Raw genomic sequence first — 9,058 nt, forward strand, 5'->3', positions numbered from 1 at the left:
GTTATGTGATGACCTCATCATCACATTTGATCCAGCTTCTTATTTAAAAGAGTTTCTTAGTGAACTTGGCTGATTTAACACTTTTTTTTCCCTCTGAAAACTTCCCAAATATAATAGTCCAACCCTAAAAGGACAAAGACTGGAGTAGGAGATAGCAAAAAATGCCAGAAATAAACAAGGGTATTGGAAAACGGTGCACAGAGGAAGCAGTGGTCTAACTAAATCACAGGGCAAAGGGGGACAAAACTTCAGCCACTTCAGAAAGAGACGCTGGTGACACGCAAATGATTTGTCCTGGAGCCCAGAGGGGCTCAGGCACTGGAGGCACCAGGCACTCCCTTGCAAATACTTTTAATTGGCAAACCATATATGTATGGAGGGTGAGCTCAGAGCTTCAAACAGGGTGGAAAGAATCGCTATGGAACAGTTAGAACCTGACTTTCCTATCTTCACTTTTCCCCAGAAAAAACTAAACCAGAAGGCTTCAGACCTAAGGACACAAAACCCAGAAGACAGCAGAAGAGTCAATGGAAGAAGTCTGGGGAAATTGGATTGGAGAGGGGGAAGGAAATAAGAGCTTTGGTGTACTCGTAATTTTATTCAAACAAGACACAGTGCAAATATATAAAAATGTTTCATTTCAAAGCTCTTGGTGGTGTTGTATTAGGGAATAGAACTATCAGGTCAATTAGATACATGGTGAATAGTAACATATATAAAATGTGCTCTTAATTTTTAAATAAAATAGATGCATTTTTTCCCTTAACAGAACTATAAATATATAAATCCACCGTCATGGCAGTGTTTTGAAATGCCTTACCGTTGAGTGAACAGTGCACTGTTTAGATCCCCACCAGGTCCTGCACCTACGCAGTAGCTTTGGCAAACTTTACAGCCCGTCCCAAAGTGGTGCTCAGGACATGCCTTCTCATTTTACTGTTTTCTTTAATAAAACATCCCTCATTTCTTTTTGCTGCTGTGGACTTATTTAAAAATAGAATTTTAACAGTTTCCCTTTCTCTTAGGACGTATAAAAAAGCTCAAGGGCTAGTACAAGTACTAGCAGTCTAATTTCTCAGAAGGAGTTAGTGCTTGTGGTGAGCATCACCCACCCTGGGCCAGCAAACCCACAGGTGGGCCCGGCTGTCCTCCCACTGCTAGGTGGCAGCTGCGGTGCCTGTTGGGGACTTGTGACCAGCTTCAGTCAGTCAGGAGAAGGGCTGGGATGCCCTGGGATGGGTGGGACCCCTCGTCCCCACCACAGCAGGGGTGGGGCAGTGAGGTTGGGTCAGGTGACACAGGTGGGCACAGGTGCTGTTTTCTGCAGGGTTGAGGGTCACTCACGCCACAGTGAGGGGCTGGGGCGACCTCGCTCTGGGTGGCAGAGGAGTGGGGCCATCTGGGACTCACAGACGGGCTGTCAGGAGCGGGGTTCACTCTCCTTCCTCTCCCCTGCCTTGAGGTCGCCCTGGACCCTACGCCTGGCTCTCCTGTGGGGTGGGGTGTCCCTATGGGGTGCTGAACTGTCACCCCCACTGCCCTGTTCTGTCCCCGCGGCTCCTGCACCTCCTGGGATCAGCTCACAAATGTCCCCTCCCTGCCCCCGAGCAACGGCGGAGTCGGGGGCACAGACCTGGCCTCTAGGCCTGTCCTGGGTCCCCGTGCAGGCTCTGCCGCGCCAGGGAGAAGCGTGCCGGCCCCAGGCGCCCCAGCAGGCTTGACAGCGTCCCCCCGGCGCCCCTCCGTCCTCTGCAGGCCTTCGAGGGGAGAGGCGCGAACCCCGCGGTCGGAGGAGGCCTTGCTGGGGAGGGTGCACGGGCAGAGGGGAGGCAGCTGCTCCGGACGGCCGGGCTCGGTTGTCCCCGCGGGCGCCCGTGTCCCTGGGCAGTGGCGCGAGGGGAAGGAAGGGCGGGAAAAGAGGAGCGCTGGCACTCCGGCCGTCTTTGTCGCAACCCTCCAGGAATGTCCAAGCTCTGGGCTCACACAGCTCTCCTGTGGTCCTGGCAGGCGTCGGGACATGTCTGCGGGGGACGGCGACGCGAAGGCCCGAAGCTCCCGGGAGAACGCGGCGCCGCCATCTTGGCCCGGCCTGTGGTGACCGGCGGCCCCGAGGGCCCGGCGGGCCGGGCTCCGCGTCCAGGACGCTCCCCGCGCGCCAGGGCAGCGGCTTTGGGGCCCGTGAGGGTGGAAGAGGCGCCTGAGGGACGGAGGGAGGAAGAAAACGCTCCACCTACCCTTTCCACAGACTCCAGCTTCTCGGGCCGTTCAGCTCTGCCACAATCTTGCTCCTTCTTGTTCTGCTTTGCGATTTCTTCCTGTACAGTCTCTGGTAGATCCTGGCACTTTTCTCCTCTGAATTACACCTGAGAGGCTATTTTCTTCTTCTTCTTCTTCATCTTCCCTTCTGACACGGTGTGGAGACCCAGCCCTGGGCAGCCATCTTGCCCATGGCGCCCGCGCCGCAACCCTCCACAGCGGGCCGGTGCACCGCCCTGGTCCCCGCGTGTTAGACGGCGGAACACCAGGGACAGCATGTCTGTCCCGAGCCTGCGGAAATTATTCAGATTAGCCCATCCTGAGCCCGCTCCCCTGCCTGGCGTGTTTCTCCTCACGGCGCGACAGGCAAGGGTGTCCCCACCCCAGCCCCTGACGGCGCCCCGCCCCCACTACGCTCCCCGCATGGCGGCGCTGGCCCAGGGACCTGTGAGTGACACAGTTGTCAACCCTTCTGGCGTCTGCCTCTGCATCTGGTCTTATCCTCCCTCACCCAAGGTACCGTGGTTAAAATGAGCGTCTCATGCGTTCTCACTTTTACCAGGGAGCCCGTTTCCATGCGCCTCTGAGGTTGGGGCGTGGGGCCAGGGCCTTGTCAGCTGGCTGTCCCAGTGCAGCTTCCAGGTGGCCGCAGCTCCACGCTCTTCTCATCCAAAGTCCTGCTCTCCCCAAGCTCCTGCCATTTGAGCTGACCATCCTCCACCCTACTTTATTTCATGGAGACCTTGGATCCAGCTGGGCTCTTGGTTCTCTCCGCCCCAAGTCCTGCTGTTACCCTGGGTGACATCAACACCCATTTGTCAATTTATTCCACGCCCTAGCTTATTGCTTCCTATTCATTCCTTGACCTGTGTTTGTATCTATTGATTTTCACCTCTATTTATAGTCAGCCCTTTGGTTTCCACAGCCTCAGTTGGATGTGCTCTGCTTCCAAAACCCTAAAATCAAAATGCGTATCAATTATCTATTACTGGATAAGAAATTACTCTAAAACGTAGTGGCTTAAAACAATATGTACGCATGAACCTAGTTTGCTTTTAAATGGAGCGTGAAAAATGCCCTTCATTGATTTTAAAGCCACAACACAAGGCGTCTTCTACTCCAGGCCAGCTCTGATCTGCAGGGTTGCAAATCTTTCGATCCATTCATAAGTGGACCAGTTTTGCACACTTTAAATGTTCATCCTTTAAATGTTCATATATTTTGATCTATTCTATTCTGCTTTATTCTGAGGACATACGTGAAATCAATGTTCACCCAACATTACTTGTAATAGCAAAAAAAAAAATTGGAAACAACATAAATCTCCAATTTATGGGATGGGTAAGTAAATTCATGGAATTTTAATTCTTCTTTTCTTTTTTATTCTTTTTTGGCCTGTTCTGTTGCTGTATATGGAATTTTAAGATGGTCATAGAAAGTGATGTTTATAATAGTATAGAAAAAATCATTATAGAATGCCAATGGAAAGAAAAAAATATTTATATTTATACTGTGCATGCATTATTTAAAAATATAAGCATCCTTTTTTATGGCTGAAGATTTTAATATTTTAAATTGAGTTGAAATAAAGAACAATAAAGGCTTGACTAGATGAAACAGTTTGATTCTCTATTTTATTTTTATTTTATTTTTCTCTACTAGAGGGGAAAGGGAATTCTACCAAAATAATTGGGTATTTAAAAATGGCTTTGAGATTTATTTGACCTAAATAAAAATGAGCAGGGTTTCATATCTTTTTTAAAAAAAAGTTTGCATTTAACATGCCTCATGAGCATACTCAGCAAGGAAATATCAAACCTGCAGGTGGTGTGGTAACAGCCAGACGACTGTGGACAGCTGTATAACAGTTTCAGAAGCTGCTGACCAAAAAAGTCTAATGTGAAAGAATGTGGCTATCACTTGCTGGGAAAACAAATAAGAAAGACTATGACAAGGAAGGAAATCAGCTGTTTGACAAAAGAAAGATTTAAGTATTTAAAAATGCCAACCACTGAAGACAGGTGCTCTGCCACACAAAACCCTGAGGTCTGCCTATCGTTTACTGCTGTTGGCCTAGCAATTTGCTCAGAACTATTTTTGGGAAAGAATTCCCATGGAACTGGCATATCTGTAGTCCCCAATGTTTCCTCTCATCGACTAGTCAACAGGTGTCGAAAAAGCCAGTGCAGAAATATCACAGACCGAGTGTGCCCATTATAATTTTACACCTGCATCTTGTTTTGTTTGAATGTGTTGCTTCTTACACAAGGAGACATGCCATGTGTTTCTGCAGCATAAAGATAAATTGTTGACACAACTACTTTTTCATAGGTACATGTGAGAATTTATTAATACATAGGTTTATTTCTGATTTATAAATTGAATATTGATGTTATGATTACACAATTCAAACTTGAACAAATTTAGTAGAGGATGAATTCTCTCTGTGATGAAAGCTGTTGGCATTATAAGTTTAAGAAAGCCATGCAACTATCTTGGGTTTTTCTTTTAACCTGTTGTAGCTGGAGAAATAAGTAGTATTGAATTTCCTTACAAAGTCACATGCCAGGTGAGCTCCTGAAACAAGAATCACATCAGAATGAGAGAAAAAGCAAAAGCTAAAATGATACGGTGTTAAATGGCTAAAATCTTAACTTCTGTAAGACCTAATGAGTGAAGGGTGATTCGCCCCTCTGCTTCTCCATTTAACAGCCCAATTTGGCATATTCTTGAACTGGAAAAGGATGAGGCTCCTTATAACCTTAATGCTGTGGGCCCCATTAAGGCCTCATACCTAGTACTCAGTACTATTAAAATTACTGCTGCCATCCAATCTGCAACTGGTAAACAATTTGCTGTCGTAGATTTGGCTAGCAGGTTCTGTTCAGTGCTTGTTTCATCAGCCGCTTGGCTGCCATTTGCCTTCACCTCTGAAGGGACACCATCCGCCTCCACCAGGCCACGCATGGACACCCCAGCTGTCTTACCATCACACACATCTTTGCAGGCACGGTCTGAGCTGCATGCACCTTTCCCCAGGAGCACAGGCATGACACTGCATCAGTGATATCCTCCTTTGCGGAGATCCATTGCAAACACTCATTTGGGACATGGAAATACTCACAAGGAGCTTTCAAAAGGGAAGCAACAACGTTCAACTCAACAGGATGAACAGAAAACTGCCCCATTTATCAATTCTTTCAATAAATGTGAATGGCTTGAATGGCCCACTAAAGAGACCCAGGCTGGCTGAATGGATAAATACACATAAGCCAAGTATCTGCTGTCTTCAGGAAACAACACCTAATCCACAAGGATGCATTCAGACTCAAGGTGAAGGGATGGAAAACAATATTTCACACAAATGGAAGCCAAAAGAAAGCTGGCGTGACAGGTCTGATTTCAGATAACTTGATGTTCAAATAAAAGTAATGAAAGACAAAGATGGTCACTATATAATGGCAAAAGGTACAATTCAACAAGAAGACATAGCAATTCTAAATATTTATGCACCTAACTCAGGTGCACCCAGATTCATAAAGCAAATCCTACTTGATCTAAACAAAGTGATAAACAGCAACATTGTAACATATGGGGATTTCAACACCCCACGGACAGAACTGGACAGATCCCTCGAACAGAAAATAAACAAAGAAACAATGGACTTAAACAGAACTCTAGAACAGATGGGCCTAACTGACATTTACAGAACATTCTACAGAAAAACCACTGAATATATGTTTTTCTCATCAGATCATGGGACATTCTCTAAGATTGACTGTATCCTAGGCCACAAGGCATGTCTCAAAAAATAAAAAAATAGAGATTATGCCATGCATCTTCTCAGGCCACAGTGGAATAAAATTAGAAATAAACTCTAACAGAAACTCTCATCTCTACACGAAGACACGGAAACTAAGCAACCTTCTGCTGAATGATTATTGGGTTAAGGAGGAAATTAAGATGGAAATCAAAAGATTCTTTGAAGTAAATGATAAAGGAGACACAAGTTATCAAAATCTTTGGGACACAGCTAAAGCAGTCCTGAGAGGAAAATTATATCCATAAATGCCTACATCCAAAAGACAGAAAGACCACAAACCAACAATCTAATGAATCGTCTCAAAGAACTGGAAAAGGATGAGCAAACCAGCTCCCAACCCAACAGAAGAAAAGAAATAACAAAGATCAGAGCATAACTAAATGAAATCAATAAAAAAAAACTATATGGAAGATTAATAAAACAAAAACTTGGTTCTTTGAAAAAATAAACAAAATTGACATGCCTCTGGCTAGAGTAACAAGAAGTAGAAAAGAAAGGACTTTAGGAATGAAAAAGGTGAAATTCCATTAGGAAAAAGGCGAAATTCCATCAGGAATGAAAAAGGAGAAATTACAACTGATGCCACGGAAATACAAAATATCATCTGTGAATACTATAAAAACCTCTATGCACATAAACTTGAAAACATGGAGGAAATGGACAAATTCTTAGATACACACAGACCCCCTAGTCTCTATCAGGAAGAAATAGAATTCTGGATGGTCCGTTGTTTTACACGTGTGTGTAAGGCCCTGCCACCTGGTTAAATCCCTGACAATTATTGGATCTGCTTGGGACACTGTCAAAATGAGAGAGGCCACTATTATCCCTCTCAGCGCCCACACGGTTAATTCAAGTCCAACACCTCTTAGTCCTGTGGGGTTCTCAAGGAACACCTTCCACACTTAGACGTTTCACTTCATCTCTCTGATGCTGTTACTTGAAAATCAGCCCACTGGACGTGGGGCCCCTTCAACAGAAGCTGTGACATCTGTCCGAATTGAAATCTGCAGGCACTCCCCTTAGTGTTCTCAGAGACTCCTCTACCTCTTCTCACGCCCCGTGACGTCGTCGCCGGGCCCCCCGGTGATGGCTGAAACGTGCCTGTGGACTTCAGAGACGAGATGCTGGGCTTCCTCAGCCCTGAGCTAGACACAGTGAGCAGCACTTACTGGCCACATCCTGGGCTTTCTTGGGAACAGAGCTGTGGTGTCCTGAGCCCAAGTGCCCGTTACGCTTCGGGTCATGGAAGGAGCTCCAAGAGCGACCAAGTCCTCCTTGATGCTGGACAGAGCCAAACCTGAGCCCTTTGTCATCTTGCGCTCGTAGGAGGGTGTGGTCTCCCCTGTCCTCAGTCTCGTGCCAGGTGCCACGTTGCTGGTGGAGGTCACCCCTCTGCCTGGGGAGACCCGTGGATCAACTGAGTGAGCAGAAGTGGGAGTTCGTAGATTTTACGAGTGGAATTACCACCATTGTATGCGCTGGAGCTCCGTGGAATACCACAGTGTCCCTGATAAAGGAGAGGACCAAAGGTCAGCACGACCGGCCAAACTTTGAAAGTTATCCCTGCATTGGACGCGCTGGCCAATAACAGGCCCCGTCTGTCCATTTCTTACATATTCTTGGGCCGTGGCCTATGAGTTCCTCCCTTTGGGGTTAAAGAACTCTAACAGTCTCTGGCCTCCTAGGTACCCCAAATATACATTCAGGTGACAGAAACTCTCAGGCCACAACACAAACCCTTGCCAGGACAGTCTTTACCCCCTTTGGAGCCCAGACCTTACCGATGGGGAGAGGGGCACACTTCATGTCTCAGAACACGTGACGCTGGGCTCCCGCAGAAAACAATGGGACTTCCACCTGCCCTGTGCCCTGGCAGTGGGCAAATCAGAGAGCTCTCCTTGAAACCACAAAGAGGCAAGTGGATGCTCTGGTGGGTTTCACCATTGGCAAGGCATCGGCCAGTGTAAACCCACCAGCCCTGGGCTTTGCCCTCCCTCCTCAGTGCCACCAGCTCCCAAGTGTCTTTACTGGCCGTAAGGGGAGCACCCCTGCCGCATGTGTGTTCACTTCCTCCTCACTCTTTGTTCCTCCCTCTCTCTCCTGGTCAAGTACCTGCTTTGCTTCCCAGGAAAGCACTTTTCCTGGCCCTGAAAAGTCTCGGCTGTCACCGAAGTTTAAATAGATGTGAAGGCGGTGTATTATAAGGCCTAAAATTTCACCTGGCTCCTCCCCATCTTCGAGCCTGCCAGGGTTAGGACTAACCCAGAGCGCTGGGCTCTCACCAGGTGTGCGCCCCACCTGGTATGGTCTCACCAGGTGTGCTCCCCACCTGGCTCATTCCTCTGTCAGATGGGCCGGCTGCACTTACCTCACATGTCTCACTTTCTTGCCAGGCAGCAAAATTATCCCATCAGCGATCACATCCTTCCATAGGACTCTGGTCATCACAAAGCCTGCAGCCCGTAGCCTTGCTGGTCCACTTTTCTCTGGAGTTCACCCAGTCCGGCCTTGTGTGGCCCTGCGTGGCCTGTGGTTTCCTGTTCCCCGGGCTGGGAGCACATGTGACTCATAAACTGCCGTCACTCTCAGCCGTCCGGTGTCAGGCATCTCGAGTCCGGCCATCCCCTGCCCCTGAGGTGGGAACCATTCTCTCCCCAGCGGGGAGAATTGGAGGTGAATAAAAGAGGTGGAGGGTTCTAAAACGAGACAACACGCTGATAGGTAGATCTAGTGCATAGGTAGATCTAGTGCAGAAATACTGAGCGTGTGTTGAAGCATTTTTTAACAGGGTCTCGATACGCACTTGACATGTTAACAGGTATCCTCGGCAGCAGGGCGGAAAATGAATTGGAGGGACAAGCTGGAGTCAGGAAGCAGATAGGTCGTTTCAGTAACCCAGACGAGGAATGATGACACTGCTCTGCCTTTGGAAAATGGGACAGAGAAGAGATTTGAGGTGCCATAAATGCTAGGAAC

Source organism: Microcebus murinus, chromosome 15 (genome assembly GCF_040939455.1).
Source record: "Microcebus murinus isolate Inina chromosome 15, M.murinus_Inina_mat1.0, whole genome shotgun sequence".
In the NCBI taxonomy this organism is placed as follows: domain Eukaryota; kingdom Metazoa; phylum Chordata; class Mammalia; order Primates; family Cheirogaleidae; genus Microcebus; species Microcebus murinus.